Source organism: Lolium perenne, chromosome 1 (assembly GCF_019359855.2).
Source record: "Lolium perenne isolate Kyuss_39 chromosome 1, Kyuss_2.0, whole genome shotgun sequence".
NCBI classification, from domain to species: domain Eukaryota; kingdom Viridiplantae; phylum Streptophyta; class Magnoliopsida; order Poales; family Poaceae; genus Lolium; species Lolium perenne.
In genome coordinates, this window is record NC_067244.2 from 188,441,794 (window position 1) to 188,460,475 (window position 18,682).

An 18,682-nucleotide genomic window follows, 5' to 3' on the forward strand; every position below is an offset into this window, starting at 1 on the left:
CTCGGTTAATTGTGCAACTCCTGCGGAAGGGGTTCCTCAGGTGGTATGAGTGCAGCTGCAATTCCACGGGATGAAAGACTAATTTTAACATCCATAGCCCATGTAGGATAATTATTTCCGTCGAGCGCAAGCTCTTCAAATTCTTTGACGGTCATTTTGTCCTACATGAATGAGAACCAAGGATTTGTAAATTTACTTGTATGCAAATTAAAATCATCATGGTTATGTCGTAATAAAATTTGCAAAATTGCTGAACTCAAGTGAATCCTTGAGTTTTAGTGTGGACCCCAAATTATCTTTCATAACACGTTGTAGATAATCACCATTTTCATGGAGTACATCTCACAGTACTAAGAAGCATAATCTGACCAAAATCAGTAGATGCCTTTGATCTTAGTACCTTATATTATGATTTCATTTAAATATATGGGAGAGCACGTTGAAGGTAGTCATAATGTCAATTTTGACAAAATGTAGACCTCACAATAATTGTGGATAATCTGCTTATTATCGCAGTAGATACCACATTACCTTGTGATCCCATATATAAATTTGAGGTAGTCACTTTAATTTTGCTTGTTAATTCCATTTGATTTAAGTCAATTTGATGCTATCTTAAGCATATATGGACTTAATCGATGATGAATTAACAGTTAATTTTGCAAGAAAATTAATCCCACTTGCAAAATAATATTATTGTACCATATATATATATATGTTATAGGGATTGCAAAATGCAAACACATTGAACATATAATCTTCTATAGACACAGTGTAGTCTACAACATCAGTATACAATATAATTTAGTACATGATGTAAATACATAATACAGAGGTCTATGACATGATAAGTACTTGAGAACCGTACAAATACTTATGTGACTCATGTACTGTACTAAACAAATAAGGAGTACTAATTTAGTGCTGCCACAAGGAGCAAGTGGATGCGCCTGGGTAAACAAACTAATTATATAGTTGCCTAGAATGGAGTAGCTTGGCCGGCCGGTCAGATAAGGATAGAACATCCAGGAGTGACCCGAGCGTCTCTATCCCCAATCTTGACCGACCCAGGCGGAAGCCCCCATGTCTGCTCGCACATCACCAATTCACCAGCGACGAGAGCAGCTTCCGCCGCGTCTTTCCTCGTCGGTGGAGCCGTCAGGGAGGCTGGTGTTGGGCATGGCGAGATTGGAGAAGCCAAGGGAGGCGGGGTTCCATGACCCAGCACGGAAGCTGGGCTGGCGGGAGGCCATGGCCGCGGCGAATCGGCGCAGGAGGCGGCGAGCTTCGGGTGGCGGCGTTGCTGGCCCAGCCGGCTGCGGTGCCTGAGCGCCGGTCTCCTCGTCCTTGGGCTCGGCTTCGGCTTTGAGGTCCAAGGCGAATGGCGCAGCAGCGACGGGAGCGCGGGTCTCCTCGTCCTCGGGCTCGACGTTGAGGTCGAAGGCCAATGGCGCGGCAGCGACGGGAGCGCTGGTCTCTTCGTCCATTGGCGGCGAATCCAGTTCAGGGACGGGATTGTATCCCGGCGGCATGAAGTGCTCCGGCGTCGGCGTTGGCAGGTCCATGTATGCGTCCGGACCCAAGCCCGGCAGGAACTCATACTCCTCGAGTTCGGCGGACGGCGTTGGTGTCGGCGGATCGAAAACGGTGGCCAGCGGTGGGGGACTCGCGCCGTAGCCCTGCATTGGGCAAAAGGCGATGCCCCTGCGGGCAGGGCAAGGCCCGTACCCGTGCTCCGGGCAGAAGGCCACACCGGCGTCCATGCCGTTGTCGAGGAAGATCCCCGGTGGTGGTGGCACCAGGGCGGCGTCGAAGTCGTCCTCCTCGCCGAGGAACGGAGCCGCCGGCCCGCCGAGGAGCCAGTCCATCGGCGGTATGTGGAACGCCGATTGCAGAGGAGCAGGTGGGCTGGGTGGTGCCGGCTGGGCAGCTTGAGTGCCTTGGGCGCTCACTTTGCCCGGGCACGGCGTCCGGTGCGGCGCACAGCGGCGGTTGCCGTGGCGACGACCGCCATGACGACTGCGGTTCCAGTGGAAAGGGCGACGACGACGACCAAGTCCAGAGCGGTGGCGGAGGCCACGGCCGTGGTTGTGGCGGCGGAAAACAGTCCAGCGGCGGTGGCGACGGAAACCGGTCGCGCGGCCGTAGCGACGGAATCCTGTCTGCCGGCGTCGTACGAACCTGGGGCGGCGACGAGTCTCCATCTGGAGGAAACGAACGAAGGCGGATGCAATCGCTGGCAGGTTTCTTGCCATTTTTACCTTATGTTCTTTCCTTTCTTCTTCTCCGGTGATTGCTCTTGGTAGAATCTAGCGTGGCTGATAACGTGTTAGAACTCAGATTAGAGAGTAAAACTTGTGATCTATTGCTTGTGGGCAAAGCCCTATTTATACAGGAGTTTGGAACGCCTTGTACAGGCGCCTGTTACAAAGAGATGCCTCTTGGCATACGAGAAGGCGTCCGTACGGACACAGGCGTCCGTACGACGCTTTGGACATAATTAACACATGCCTAAACTAATGACAGTTGCTAATGACGGTTTGCTTCAAATCGGTTCCGTAGAGGCGTCTGTTTAATCTTAACAGACTGGAGCATTTTCACTGTAGATGGATAATAATTGATAGTAATGTAGATCTCACCGCTTTGACTGACTCCAGAGATGTCCGAGGGATAAGATTTCACTTCCTGCCGTGGCGCGACGGACTTCTCTGGAAACGTCGTGCCTCTTTCTCTTCCCCTCTCTCAGTCTCCACTCCTCCATCTCAATTTGCGCCAAGATGACACCAGGTTAATCCCCTCCGCTCCTCCCTCTGCTTGCCGCCGTCGTGCCGCGTTTACGGGCGAAGCACGATCGACGTGGATGGGCCCTTCTCTCTCTCCCCGCTCCATGGTGGAAGACGCTGGACGACCCCATCGAGCGGCGGTGTTGCGCTGGCGTATGGCGCGGCCTCGCGGCGGCTTGGCGGCGACCGCTGCACCAGCGCGGCGGTGAGCGCTGGTTGTGTGCGTTGGTTCTCGACGTGGATGTTCCGTCGAGGTGGCGCCCATGGCTGCGGCGGCGGTCGTCTCTGGCTGGGGGTTGTGCGGGAAACCGGAGTTGGAGATGGCCGTGGTCGGCGTTGTCGAGTCTGGCCGGCGTGGCCGGCTGACTTGGTGCCCCCTGTCAAGATCTAGAAATGCCATTTATGGAGAGTCATGGGCTCCAGTGCAGGGGCGGGCGTTATTCCTCCTCCTTGCCCGGGATGGGCTTTCCCCGCACCTGGCCTGCTGCGTCTCCACTAGGCAGCCATGGCGGCCATGTTGCCTGATTCTCACCTCCATATAAGGCTATAACCATTGCTGGGATCTTGAGGCTCAACAGTTTGTTTTCTGCTGATTTTGGGTTTCCCTGTGTTGTTCTAGGTGGATGTGAAGAGAGGAGAAACTTGCCGTTTAAGATGGCAACGAGCGCAGTGCTTGGCCCCCACGAGGATCTCGATCTTCGCCGCCACGTCCTTGCCTCCGCTGCTACCAGTAGCGGCGTTATCCGCCAGCCGGCGCGTCTCTGCCCCATTGCCAAGTTTCGGCGACGCAAGGAGCGGCGGGGATCCGCGGCGAGCACTAAGGTGGAGCGCTACGTTCCTGCAGGCAGGACGAGGACTAGCAACAGCTGCAGCTGACCTTGGCGAGGACAAAGGGAAGATTCTCCCATCCCAGATGCGTCGGCAACCAATGTCCTCTCTCTGTGACATTCCCAAATTTTTGGAAAGGTAAGAGATTCAATCTAATCTAACCAGCCTACGACGGCCCCCTTCCTGTCCATACTTCAAATCCCCATAGCTTCACAAAATTATGAACAATCAGTGACTCAACTGTGTCCATACTTCAAATCCCCATAGTTTCACAAAATTTTGAACAATCAGTGAATCAATTGCAGTCTGATGATGATGCACCAGAGGAAGATGTGTAGACCAGTAATTTGAAGCAGAGTCAGCAAACGTAACGGTCAGCGAGGCGGCAGAGTGGACCAAATATATAGCTGCCCTTGCTACACAGGCAAGTAAGTAACACTCACTGATAAATTCCCAGCTCGCCGAATTCATCAAGAAAACCTGACGAATCGGCTTATGTCTGACGTAGATGGAAAAGGTAAGTATTTTAGCCCTATCGGTTTGAGATGAATGAAGGGATGCATTGTTGGCTCTCAATTTGTGTCTCATCTCGATGAGCCCCACCCAATCTCTAATTAGTACAGGTAAACTAACTGCCCTTTGGTTCATTTGGCTTTTATAGTATATTGCTGGATATTCAGTATTTGCCTGCCTTTCTCCTAGCATCGATACTACGTAAGCATATAGTGACGAGCAATGCATGTGTGTAATGCATTGATGATACATAAGCATACCAATAAGCAATACATGTGTGCGAAAAAACACATTACGACATATTTATATATTTTAGTTTGTATTACTTTGGTCTTTCTGAATCACAAGGTCTGCTCACAAATTATCTGATTTTCAAAATCATGGATAATAGTATTTATATTTGAATGCAGAGAATAACTATCATTTGGCATCAGTTGATGTTCTTATTTTTTGATTTATTCGTTGGCTTAGATTGTCACTTATGCTAGCATCCATTTTACTTGGCCAATTTACATTTAGTTTTTGCATTATTGAAGCTGCGATTTGTACCACTGTTCATGTCCACCGTTACTTAACGTATTTTCTTACAGTGACACTAGAAGAACAGCCATGCAGACAACCTTGGTGAAGGATCTGTCACCTCAAGGATTTCAATGGAAGGTCATTGTGTGTGTCGCTTCAATCAGGAAACATAGGGATTAAGCGAACTGGCAAAATTTGTTTGAGCTAGACTTCATTGTTATTGACCAAGAGGTACCTCCTAAATATTCAACCACTATGTTTGAGTCAAATTGACCAAGAGGTACCTTCTAAATATTCAACCACTATGTTTGAGTCAGTAGACACTTCTGTATTTTTTCCGTCAAGCATGCCCCGTATTCAGAATAAGATAAATGATACATAACCGCTCCATTTCTTATTCTGAATTCTGAGAAATTCATTCTTTACTCCACACAGTGGCAATGTGTTTCTTACTGGCTGATGTTGCATATGCAAGAAATGTTTAATGAGTTGAAAAATTAATCTGAGAACCTTCCACTTCCATTGTTTTATGTTTGGCAAGCAGGACATGGTTTTTAGCATATGAAATTTGTATAAAAGAACTTAGATCTATAATTTAGTTTGTGCAAATGAAATCAAGGTATTGCTACTGTTGAAGGGAGTAGAACATCTCTTCTATTTAATCACAATGGTCTTGCTTAATCTAAAACTTGAGTTTTCAATGTCACTAGGAATATTTTTTAGTTGTCGTTAAGGGAACTATTTAGTTGTGCATATGTAGAGTGCTACTAACTAGACTTTTCTAGGAATGAAATATCAAGACTTGCGAAGATGGCGATAAACTGACAAAATTCTGCAATATGTTCATAGAATCTAATGACTCAGTATGAAATCAAATATTAGCATGGTTTGTTACCAAGAGTGTATATGTTTTTCAGTTGCTTACTGTCGAATCTTCATTGTTGAGAGGCAAAGGCCAGTTGGAATTTTATTCAGGTAGCCATCAGACAATGTGACAACTAATGACTACCTAAGGTTGTTTTGGTAATCTCCTATTAACCTATGGTCATCAAAATTGTGTGTGGTTTATGTACGATAGGACTATGAGAGCATCAAATTGATTCTTGGGTTCATGGCGTTGAAGTCACCTCGCCGTCGACCACACGACAACAGAGGTGAAGTGCAGCTATTTCATCCCGTGACCGGCCATACAGTTCACTGGTTCGGCCAGACAACCTCAAGCTGCAAGTCAATTTCCTCTTCACCAAAAAAATTCTATATGTTTCAAAATCTCTATTGTTCAGTAGATGGAAGACATCATTGCTGGTTCTGAATGATTGGCGCAACAACTTCACAAACCTAGATACTCTGATTGTGATTTTGGTGTTTAACGAGCCTTTGTTGTTATGCCTATAAGAACCAAATCAGTATATTTTCAGAATTCTCGATTGATCTGTAAGGACTAAGTAATTTATTCGACTGATTAACTTATTTTCATTAGGTGCAGCGCAGCTTGGTCTTCCTTTTCTAGAACATTTTGCGGTGTATCTTTTTTTCAAATTTTCTACATTTTAGCTCCACAAATACTACATAAATATATATTAAGTATATAACCACTTGGCTAAACAAGAAAGAAATCCGGGCACAACTTTTATCGCTTTCTTATTAGTCGGTCACATTAGAGGTTTGGGTCACAAGAGCAAGCACGTCGGGTTTCATAACCTAAAGAAAAAGTTGCTTTCCACCTCTTTCTTCCTGCAGTTGTCAGTTAAAGATGAACCTTGCTGTTTAGTTTCTGTGTGACAAGACTAAAATACGTGCCTCCCTCCATGGTAAACTATATTTACCGCACCATATATAGCAAGGGCGCGGCGTGCGCCGCGCCGTAAACTTCCTAGTATGTTCTGATGAATAACCGGCTTTGGGGGTCTCTCGATGGTGCAAGAGAAGGAGGAGGCGGGTGCGGGTGCAGCCGCTTGCCCAGCATCCTCCGTCCACATAAGGTAAACTTTATTCGTAGTCATTCACCTCCCATCTATGAGCCCTCTGAATTTTAAGGTTAATCATATGATACTCCATTGGAAGCATATCATATCATTTAATTCGCTTTCACTAATTGTGAGTTGTAGATTTTATTTCAGAAGCACAAAATCTGACCAGCAAGAATCTGGCATTCATCCCTCAGCCAGCCTCAAGTTGCATCTATATATATTATCATTCAGTTGACTGATCCACAATTATCAAGGCTGCACTCGCTTTCGTAAGAATTTTGAGATCTGAAAAAGTTTGATTCCCTATCTTTGAGGCTAATCCAAGTGTAAATGTTATTGCAGGTAATATGAGTGTACAATGATTTGCTATTATAGTTGCATATGAGATTTTTCGATGCTGCAATATGCCAAGATAAGTATATATCAAACCCGTTCATTTGAAGAGATAGATAAATCTGAGATCGGAAAAGAGATCAGGTCAGATTTTATTGGTTAGATATGTCAGCTTTTGTTGATCTTGATCACCTGGTTATGCTGACATCTCAAATTAAAGTCAACTACATTATTGTTGTTCACATGGATTCCATGGATAGTGGACAATAGTTATGTGTGTAAGATATTTCTGTTCCTATTTCTTGCATATTTCTTAGATGATGTTTTGTGATCAGCTGTTGCACTTCATATTGACATTCAGGTGTAAGCATTAAAATAAAGTGATTAGTTGTCACAATGCAATACTTGGATTCTTTGAGAACGTGGTCTTGATATTAGATCTGAATTCTATGTAATAGTAGAAGATTCGAGCTTTTAGAGGATATGTTTTGTAATGTTTTGTTCCGTTAATTTTTTTATTATCTCATGAATGCGATCTAGAGAAATTGTAAACAAAAAAAGTTATGTGAGTATGTTAGTTCTCAACTAACTAAATATGCTACATAGGATATATCATCACATTGTAAATTAAACTGTTCCAAGTTTCACCAAATGAATCTTTTTCTCAAAATTTTCAAACATTTTTTCCTAAAGACGGGCGCGACAACGTGTGCCTTCGTATGCTCTAGTTCTACGTATACCATATTCATTTAAAAATAATCTGCGCATATTAGAGAGATATAAATGTGGAATGTTTTTAGTAGCAAATATCATATGCATCATCATTTGGTCGGGAGGGGAGAGCCGGCTATTGCCTTAAGGCTGGTCCTAGTGGGAAGTAACTTAAAATTAGTAACATATGATATGTTACTAGTGTAAGTTATTACCTCCATAATGTGTAGTAACTTAGATGTGATTTTATGCATTGTGTTATTTATTATGTTGTAGAATTATTTTTTCTTGAAAGTGTTATGTTAGGCCCTTCACAATACATTGTATTTTAACGAGTTATCCTAGGTATAGTGGTATATGTTAAGAGAAAAACTCTCGAATGCATTGTGTCTTAAGAGTTGTATCTACATTTGATGAGTTTCTTTACATGTTTGTATGGGATTAGTTTATCAATTGATTTTGTCTATGGCTCCGTGTAACTAAGATATAGTATCAATCTCTTTCCTCGGTTCACATAAGCAAATTGGCTAAGGCTGGTGCCAATGCATCACGCCCTATAGCCTCGCCACGTCAGCTTTTTTCCTCACTCTCACCTCACTCTCACCCCACGGTGCCAGTGCACGGGCTACAGTGCCAGCTCTCACTTCTCTCTCCTCCACATCAGCTTTTCTCTCTCCTCGACATCAGCATTTCTTTTTTAGATTACAAAATTCAAAATAATGCAAGAAAATTATTTTATTCAACTAAAATTGTTACCGATTACATTATAAAAAAAATTTACATAAAAATTTGAAAAAATTACATAATCTAGGCATTAGCCCACACATGCTCAATCAAATCATGTTGGAGCTGTGTATACATCGGTGAGTCCCTCATTTCGTTGTCCATCTGAATCCTGACTGCTAGGCTTGGTGGTGCATGCATGGTTGTGTATCGCAGGGCCGATATTGGAATCAACTGTCTCATAGATGTTCTCCAAATTTATATCACGCTCATCGTCGATGATCATGTTGTGCAGAATAACACATGCACGCATGATCAACCCAAGAGTACGTCTCGAGTAGGAGCGTCCCGGAACTGATAGAATGTTGAACCTATGGGGGGTATTTATAGGGGGTGGGGATGAAATTTTGAGGTTTTTGGCTTTTTTCGAATTTCTTGAGCAAGCAACGGCTACCCAACGGCTAGCTGACGTGAACGAATCAGATCGCGCCACCTCAGCTAGCTGTTACCCCCTCCCTCTCGCCCCGCCTCTCGCCCCGACGCGCCAACGCTGCCGCCCCCCTCTCGCCCCCAGCGTGGGCGGCAGCCGGGCGGTAGCGGGCGCTACCGCCGGGCGGTGGATCCACCGCCCCGCGCTGCCGTCTCGCCCGCCTCTCGCCTCCCTCTCGCCCCGACGCGGGCGGTACCGCCCCGCCTCCAGCCCGCGTTGGCACCAGCCTAAGGTATGCTGCGCTAAGAGACTCCTATTGTAAAGGCCTGTTACATAGCTAATCACCACCACTATTTTTATTTATTATCATGTTATATCATTAAAATATGTTGTGATGTATGATGTAACTACCTATGTTATCTTCACTATGAGTAGTCTAAATTAATTGGGCTGCCGTCGCCTCCTCCTCTCCATTCACAAATGGGCCAGATGCTCTACGCAATGAACTGGTCCTCTGTCCACTTGATTTCGGTGTTTATCCCTTTAAACTCTCTCCAACGAAAAAGGGCTCTGAAACTCATTCATTATTAAATTTTCATGTAGTTGTCGGCGATTTGCACAAAAATAACCCAAAAGTGAAAGAAAAGCACAGACTGACCCTCCGGCGAAACTATTTCACCAATCTAACCCTTTTGTGTGGCGCCCCTCTAATCGGCGCCACACATGCCAGTGTGGCGCCCCTCCTGCCGGCGCCACCCTCCCAGCCGACGTGGCGCCCTCGATGCTGAGCTGGTGCGCCCATCCGACGTGGCAGCATGTGTGGTGCCCCTCCCAACGGCGCCACACATGCCAACTTATATCAAGTTTTCAGTCGAAAACATCTAGGGGCTCCGGACGTCTGGGACTTAGCCGTTTTGGCGAGCCTCTATTTGTGGCGCCGATGCCACGGGCGCCACACTAGCATGTGTGGCGCCGATGCCACGGGCGCCACACATCCAGTTAAGTGTGGCGCCCGCGCCCGCCCCCAGCCCGACCCTCTCTTTCTCTTCTTTCTCTCCTCTCTTCCTCTCCTTCAACCGCCGCCGCCGGCCGCCTCTCCGCCGCCCCCCACCAAATCCTCCACGGATTGGACAGATCTGGCCGGCCAAATCCATCCCCATACAATCCTCAAGGTATTCCCCTTCGTTCCCCTTCGATTCATCCAAGATTTGCTCCGGTTTAATTCGATTTAGCCGTTTTGCCTAGATTGGAAATGTTGGTTGTGTTTGAACCATAGATTTGTATGCATGTGTTTGAACCATAGATTTGAACCATAGATTTGTTGGAACCATAGATTGTATGCATGTGTTTGAACCATAGATGTTAAATTTTGCTAGATTGTATGCATTGTATCCAAAGATGTTTGAAATGGCTATGTATGTGTTGAAATGGGTATGTAAGTGTTGAATGTGTATGTGTAGGAACCCTAGATATGTTAGTGGATTTGGATATGAACCCTAGATTTGGATATGTTGGTGGATTTGGATATGAACCCTAGATTTGTTGGAACCCTAGATATGAAATTTTACATGTATGTGTTTAAATTCTATGTATGTATGTGTTGAAATGTCTAATATTTGCCTAGCAAATGCATTCAAATGTGTTACATATGCTTCTTGATGGAATAACTCATATTTGTTAGGAATGCCTAGATATGAATGTATGTGTGATGGCTTATTTGGATATATTCTCATGTATGTGTTGCTCATATTTGTTATGAATGGCTCATAATATGTTGTATTTGTGTAAACATGTAGGATGGTGTGGCTCCTGGATGAAGAGTACGACAGGGATCACCGGGCTGTTCATATGACGGAGAGGTCAACGGATCTTCACCCTTTGAAGATTCCTTACCATGGCACAGTGGATATACCGTATGACGAGAGGTACACGGAGTTCATCCAGCCTACCGGTCTTATGCCGTTCATATCCCTTGTAAGCCGTGGGGGGGCGAACATGAACCACTCGGCACTCACCGCCCTTGTCGACCGGTGGAGGCCGGAGACTCACACCTTCCACTTGAGGGCCGGCGAGATGGCCCCTACTCTCCAGGATGTTTCCATGATCCTTGGACTACCTATTCAGGGCGAGCCACTGTGTATGAACACAGCTTCTGATGGGTGGCGCCAGCAGATGGAGGCGCTTATTGGCAGGGCTCCTCCGCTGCCAGAACAACCAAATAAGAGAGCTCCCGCCGGCGCGTCTTTCTCTTGGATCAGGACTAACTTTGGAGAATGCCCGGAAGGGGCCAACGAGGACACGTCGAGGACGAAGAGGGTGGCCGTCCGGAAGCAACCCGCGAGGATGGCACGTCGAGGATGACACTAGGATGTGCGTCGTGTTGTTGTGAACTCTTCATAAGTATCGAGTTGTGAACCCTACGTCATTTCGAACAATGTCTGTAATGGTACTTGTTGTTTGAATTTACTTGCTACGATGTGGACTACATCTTCTGAGATTGCTACTTGTTGTGTATGTTCTGAGATTGCTACTTGTTGTGTCCAATGAAAACTGTTGGAGTTTGGTAGGTTTTTCATGTTCTTAACACAAGTCAATGTGTGACGCCCTCCACACTGGCGCCACACTGCACTGTGTGGCGCCCATGGCATCGGCGCCACACATGCCAAGTTATATCGAGTTCTGGGTCGAAAACATCCAGGGGCTCCGGACGATAAGTCCTTAGCCGTTTTCGCGAGCCTCTTTGTGTGGCGTCCGTGGCATCGGCGCCACACGTGCTAGTGTGGCGCCCGTGGCGTCGGCGCCACACATTGAGCCTCGCAAAACGGCTAAGTCCCAGACGAATTGTCTCACAGTATGTTTTGGGCAATTACAAGTGCATGTGTGGCGCCGTTGGGAGGGGCGCCACACATGCTGCCACGTCGGATGGGCGCACCAGCTCAGCGTCGAGGGCGCCACGTCGGCTGGGAGGGTGGCGCCGGCAGACACTGGCATGTGTGGCGCCGATTAGAGGGGTGCCACACAAAAGGGTTAGATTGGTGAAATAGTTTCGCCGGAGGGTCAGTCTGTGCTTTTCTTTCATTTTTAGGTTATTTTTGTGCAAATCGCCGTAGTTGTCGGGCAGACAGATCCAAGGGACGCAGTTGGATGAGTTGATCCTTGAGCCTGTCGTGGAAGCTCCCAAACTGATAACCTGACCCTGACGAGCAACACTCGTTGTCTGCACTAAATATTCAGCAGTGCACGCATTAAAGCATCCACAATGCGTGTCTCTTCCGAGTGCAGCGATATGACGCTCTGATATCCTGCAAAGGTTGCCAAACAGCTTTTACCTAATGCCCGTTTAGCTTCTCGAAATATTCTTCCACCCGGCTATATTAATATAACAACCACCCAATAACCCTAACCTCCCTCCCGTGGCGCTCCCCAAGGCGCCGCCGGGGGGCCAAGCCCGTCCACCACACCCCCTCCCCTCGAGCAGGATCCCTTCCGCCGCTGCCGCCGGCATCTGCCGCGGTGGCAGCGGCCCCTGGCACCGGAGGTGCTGGGGCGGAGGAGCGGCGGCGGCTCTTCGGTGCGGCTGGGGCGGCATCGGCGGATTTCGGCGTTGGCAGAGGTTGGGCGGCGTCCCCAGCCTGGCGGCGGCGGCGCTACTCGCTGATGGCGGTGACTTCGCTACGGGTCTAGGTCCCCCACCTAGGCCCGTCGTCCTATGGCGGCGCGGAGGGGCGTAGGGCGGTGGATCGATCGGCGGAGGGTTGCGGAGAAGGCGCTATGGCGGCGGCGGACCTCGATGGTTGCTGCCGGCGGTGGCCTCAGTGCAGCTGGTGGCGGTGCGACCAGGGCTGATCGCGGCTGTGTAGCCTGCTGGTTCCCGCACCCCAGGGTCGTTCGTCTTGCCGGATCTTCGGTGTGACAAGCGGCGAGGATGGCCGTTTGCGTGGGGGCTCGGCCTGTGTAATGGCGGTGGACCTAGGGTTCCTCACGCGCCAAGACGAAGACCTTCTGGAGGTTGATCTTCTTCATCGAGCCGGAGTGATGAGTTCCGGAAGGCTCCGCCGGCGAATGGAACAATGCATCTTATGTCTGGAGTTCGCTGGATCGGGTGGTATTCGGTCGCGCGCACCCATGCTTTTATTCCGATCGTTTGGTTCTGGAGGGAGCGGCGTGAAGCTCTTTTTCTGTGTTGACATCAAGTGACTATGGATCCATGATGAAAGTCGAAAGAAGAGAATTTCATGAAGGCCGGAGGGGAGGACTAGCTAAGGGAGGTTCAAGTCTCCGCGCTGTTGAGGAGCTTGCTTGGTGTCTGGGCTTCACATCAGCGGTATGAAGGTGGGGGCGACAACACATGTGAAGCGCAGAGTCCTACCTTTCAGGGTGGAAACCCAAGGTCTGGCCTTAACTGGTTGTGCCTGGCAGTGACCTTGGTTGAGGCATTGTTTTGAGAGTGGGGACTATCTTCAGGGTGAAAACCTAAGATCTTTGATCGGGCGACGACGGTGTTGGAGCTCTGTTCCCTTCTTGGAGGCGTCGTGTTTTGGAGAGTCTGCAATTCAGGTGTTGTCATGGTGGTGGATGTATTGCTGTTGTTAGGCCGAGACACTGTAGCGGGACTTTTGTTTCTTAGTTTTCTTTTCCTTTTTTTTGGATGTATGCATCCGTAGTGCCATTAGGGTGGTGCTTTGTTGCAGAGGCTGAGTGTAATTGGTATCTCTCGATATTAATATATTCCCTTTATCGAAAAAACAACCACCCGATACAGCAAAAGAAGCTGAACCAAAGCACAACCAAAACCAAACGAAAAGATAAAGAAAAGAAAAAGAAAATAATGCCGGTACCGGCAGATTAACGAAAACAAGGACGATCCGCAATCGCTACGCTCTCCGGAGAAATACCACTATGCTCCTAGCACACCGGAACACCGCATACCAAGTAGCACCTTCAACAAGGATACGACGATGATGCTGCTGCCCGGACTAGTTGTAGGGTTTCACTCGGTATGCAGAAGGGATTGGGGAGGAGGCACATCTGACGCCCTTCAGGAAGAGGAAAGGCGGCACCCGCAGGCATCACCACGTCGGTGTTGGACATGCCGACTAGGATTTCTCCGGACCACCAAACCCACCACCCAGACGCTCTGACGTGCTCCACTTAACATGCCACCCACCAGCACACGCCACCACAATCTTGTAGGCACCCTCACCGTCTCACCGTGGTCACCTGAATAGGGCCTAGGGGAAGAGAAGGGATGCGGCAGGGACGGGGGTAGCAGCACCGCAGTCGCGTGGGAGGGAACTACCTCCACCACCTTCGTGGTAGCCTCCCATACATGGCAGTGAGGGCAAACTAGGCCCGAACTGGCCCAACTAGGGCTAAACTGGCCCACAAAGCCATACTGCCAAGCTGCAGCAAGCCGGTCGAAGCGCCGCCGCCACCCACCCACCGCCGTCGTGCCTTCTCCGCCTCCAGGGAGCACCGCCGGCGCGCCATACGCACGCATCCCGCCCAACCCATCTACGCCCCGTACTGGGCCCAGATCTAGGCCGAGCAGGCCCGCCATCGTGTCGCCCGCCTGCTGCATCGTCGCCAACGTCTGTGTCGTTGCACCTCCTCCCACCCGATGCACGGGTCTCATGCCTCTACGTCGGACCGCCGCCAGCCAAGTCGCACCACCGCCACCAAGGAGCCCCACGCCCTCCGCGCCGTGGGTAAAGTCAGCCCCATCGCCGTCGGCTTCGACCGGGGAGAGAAGAAGGAGGAGGGCTGGGGGCGCTCGCTAGGGTTCTCCCATCGCCCGGGGGGCGGGGGGAGGCGAGCGAGTGAACAAACAAACGGATTATGGGGCGCAGACAACGCTACTCATGCGCGTTCAAGTTGACATCATCCATCTTTTTTCCCTTGTCAATCACGAGTTTAAAAAGGAACTTTATTTACTTTGTGTTCTGGGTTTAGTTAAAGTCTGGCCTCCAATGGCTTTGTGGCCTTGGATGTGCGGCAGACCACGGCTCTCGTTGTCGGGAGGTTTTCGTTCTTCTAGTGGAGTCGTCTTCCCGGTGGATTTTCTGGGATCCGATCTTTTCAGTGGATCTCCTAGAATCTGCTCGATGTTTATGTCAGTAGCTGCGATTTTGATCTATGGTTTTTATCGTTAGCGATGGTTGGTGATTTGGGACCTTAGCACGAATATATGTCAGTACTACAAAACTTGTCCGGCTCCGATGAGGAAGTGGGGAGGATGGCACCGTGCTTTTCAGCTTGCTCCCGTGCTTGTATTCTTTCGCTAAGTGATTCACGGACATATTTGTAGTTTTTCTTAATTTTGGGCTATGTGTTAATACTATCAATAATTATTAATAGATCGTTGGACTTTTTGAAAAAAAAAGTTTGGCTAAGAATATAGAAATAAATATCAACATTCATGATACGAATGACATATAATATCAAATCATAATTTATGGCGATTTTAATGGTAGATTTTGTGTTGTAGATGCATTTTTTTTTCTAAATATTAGAGTAAACATTACAAAGTTTAACTTTGACTAGACATAGAAGACGACGAAGTAAATCAAAAGAAGGAAGTGTATCATTATATATGAGTATAACCTCGATAAGAAAACAATGAAATATGAAACGCTTTTGTCATCTGACAATTCGCGGGTCGGGTACAACATTTTGTTCTCACGTACGACACTGTACTCCTCTGAAGCAAGTGCGGCCAACTAATCAGTTGGGATTTGCGACCAACTAACGGTATTTGCCAGCAAAGCCGGGCGGCCAACACGTTACAGGTGGACCCTAGCCATATATATGCGGTGTACGACATGTCCTCGATCGTGTCCTGTCGGGGTACACGTACACGTGGTCTTTAATTTGATGGTGGCGGTCTAGGCAGAGGGGAGAGCTAGCCGAAGCTCTGGTCTGGGCACGGCAGCAGGTCGGGGCAGTGGATTTGGATTCGATCTCCACCTCCGACTGAGCTCTGATCACCGCATTCACGGATACAGACAAGCAGCACGCACGCACACACGATCAGCGACAAGTACATACTGCTAGGCGTATGCCACGTACATGCGCATCAACAGACAAAACTAGATCAAGTTGCATTGTGTTCACGGAGCAGCTCACGACTTAGTCTGCACAAGTCAGATCCACACTCCGAAACGTGAGAGAGTTCAAACTTCGAGGACGAAGTTTAGTTTAAGGGGTAGAGACTTTAATATCCCAGGTATTGGGGTTACAAAAATAGAGGAAACAGATGTGTGCATTGCATTCATGCATAGAAAATCCGGGGAATTTTCGCGCTTTTGTTTAAAACTGTCAAAGTGATCGAGGTTTATCTTGCATCGGTGGAATTGAGTTAGTCATCGATGTAAGTGCAACAAATTTCGACATGACCTTTGTGCATTCATGTGTTTTTGGGAGAACAAGTTTGAATTCAAATCAAATATGAATAACATGAACTCAAATAAGATATTGACTTGAATTTGAATTCCAAACTATAATATGAAATACAATATATAAAAGTTAACACATTTGATAATTTAAAATAGATAGATAATTTAAACCTTATTACAATTATCATAATTCAATTATTTACAATTCCATAAAAAAGAAACCGAATTACAAAGAATAGAAAATGGAAATAAAAGAATTCCTAAATCTAATCTTCTCAATCTTCTAATTCTTCTTTCCCTGCAAAAGAAACAACAAAGACAAAGAAATGGGGAGTTATGTTAAAATGTTTGTCTCCATATTTATGGAGACATTTTTTATATTGGAGTCTAGCTAAAGGGAACCAAGAACTAGTCTTGATCTCCAAATAATGATTAGAGGGAATTTATTCAAACTTAGGCAACATTAGGGACAAAAGGGATAATGCAAGGGACTTGGATCAATTCTGGATCATGAGGCAACAATAATTAAAGGCAACCAGGGACTAGAGCAACATATCTTGATCCATATCAAAAGGTAACTAAAATTAGATTTACTGTTTGAGGCAACAAGGCAACCAATTTTATTCCCTCTAATCAAGCTAGAAACCATAAAGCTAACATGTTTTAAATTAAGCAATCCACCATTGACATTAAAGTATCAAGATGAATCATTAGACCACATATTAAAATTCGGTGGTATAACACTAAGCCCACATGCCAACAGGCCAATACAAATAACACATCTGGCAGTATCAAAGATAAAGGACGCCATGAGATAAGCATGAGCCAGACAAAGCCAACTTGCTCACCTACAGTAGTGATAGAAGCACACAGGCAGCTCACACACAGTGTGTGTTGTCAATCCCACAGTCAAACAACCAGTAGTACTTAAGAGGAACAAGAGCAGCTGTACCAGGAAGCTTTCCGAGTACATCTCACATTTACAGCCGCAACACACACACCACACTTTGGCAAAACTGATCAGCAGTTATAGAACAGCAAGAACACTTTGATTATCCACCAGCTCAAAAAGAAAAGAACAATAGTTAGATCTCATGAACCAGGATATGAGGCATCCGATAGAGAAGCTAGGAGGAGCAGGAATCCCACAAGAAGAAGATCAATCAAGAGTCCAGAAGACCAAGATCTCTACAAACAGTAGGTTGATCCACCAACTTAATAAAAGCATGCGTTCTTTGCCTTTGCATCTCAGGGAAAATAAAAGGGTAACATGCAAAGTAAATAAATCCAACCACCCTGCAACCAGATCTGGTCTAGGGGGATCAGGAGGAATTATTTCTCTCAGATGGCATAGAAGTGCTATGCTGAATCGTCATAGAGAATTTGGAAGCCATCTCTTAGTATCCGTTCTTATCCAATATTTTTTGCCTCGGCCTTTGCATCATAGGCCGGGCCAAAGAATCAAGCTATGTCTGTTCTTATCAGATTAAGTATAAGCAAACCATCAACATAACCACAAGGTCTGATCATGTATGCACATGATCCAGTAAGCAGTCCCATCCATCAGAGGCTATAAGCATACAAGCTAACACAGCAAGCCATCAAGTAAATTGCCTAACCAAGCATCAAGTAAATATAGAATGCATCCTTTCAGTAAAAGCAATACCATCAGTGCATATGCCTGGATGAGTCACTCATCCAAACAGGGGCATCACTGATAGATAGCAACCAGTAGAGCAGCCAGTTACTAATCAAATTAATTCATGAAGTTACTTGGGGTTTAGGAGTTACTGTCCAGTTCTGTAAGCAGCTAGTAATACATAACAAGCTCTAGGAATTTACTTTGGGGTCCAAGAAATCAATCCCAAGCCAACCAAGTAGTACCCTAGTAGCAGCCATGCCATCATGAATCAGAATATAAGCTCACAAGTTAACCTTCACATAATTCAGTAACACCATCATGGCTCAATTAGTGTATCCAGTTCATCAAATGGATGAACCAGGACAGCTACAAACAAATATCATGCCAGCAGCACAAGTCTCTAATCATGGACAGTAATATAAATATAAAGCACAAATCAACAGAGACATAGCTACACATGTTGGGATGATCCACTCATCCAAGTTAAGGCCTTGGTTCAAGCACAAGGCACTAGATTATCTAACAGTAGTACCATAAACTGCTCACCATTGACATACAGCAACCAGTTCAAATAACCGCAAGTTCTTGGCCGACAAATTCATAGCCATAGAGGATACCGAGAGATAGGGAGAGAGGGGAATAGCTTACAGTGGTGTAGTCGAATAGAGGAAGAGGCCGACGCCGGGGTTGCGTCCACGGCACCGTCCGGCCGGCGTCGAGGAGGAAGTAATCGCAACAGCATCACCAGTACACCAAGGAACCAACAGCCCCATGAGTAGCACCACCCCATGTCATCACAACCACACCGCCACCAATTCACCACCAAGGAAACC

At 46.9% G+C, this 18,682-nt stretch overlaps 1 long non-coding RNA gene across 12 annotated transcripts; it reads left to right on the plus strand.

The window, feature by feature from the left end:
• Positions 1 to 1,991: 1,991 nt before the first annotated feature.
• Positions 1,992 to 7,351, plus strand: LOC127316203 (uncharacterized). 12 transcript variants are annotated; one of them, XR_011745850.1, is made up of 5 exons: positions 1,992 to 3,749; positions 3,917 to 4,877; positions 5,564 to 5,621; positions 5,725 to 6,885; positions 6,959 to 7,351. It is a non-coding gene; the product is annotated as an uncharacterized lncRNA (long non-coding RNA). The 12 variants fall into 12 exon arrangements; XR_011745842.1 differs by having other exon boundaries at positions 3,917 to 4,039; positions 4,120 to 4,234; positions 4,715 to 6,885; XR_011745843.1 differs by having other exon boundaries at positions 3,917 to 6,628; positions 6,755 to 6,885.
• The last annotated feature ends 11,331 nt before the right edge of the window (positions 7,352 to 18,682 follow it).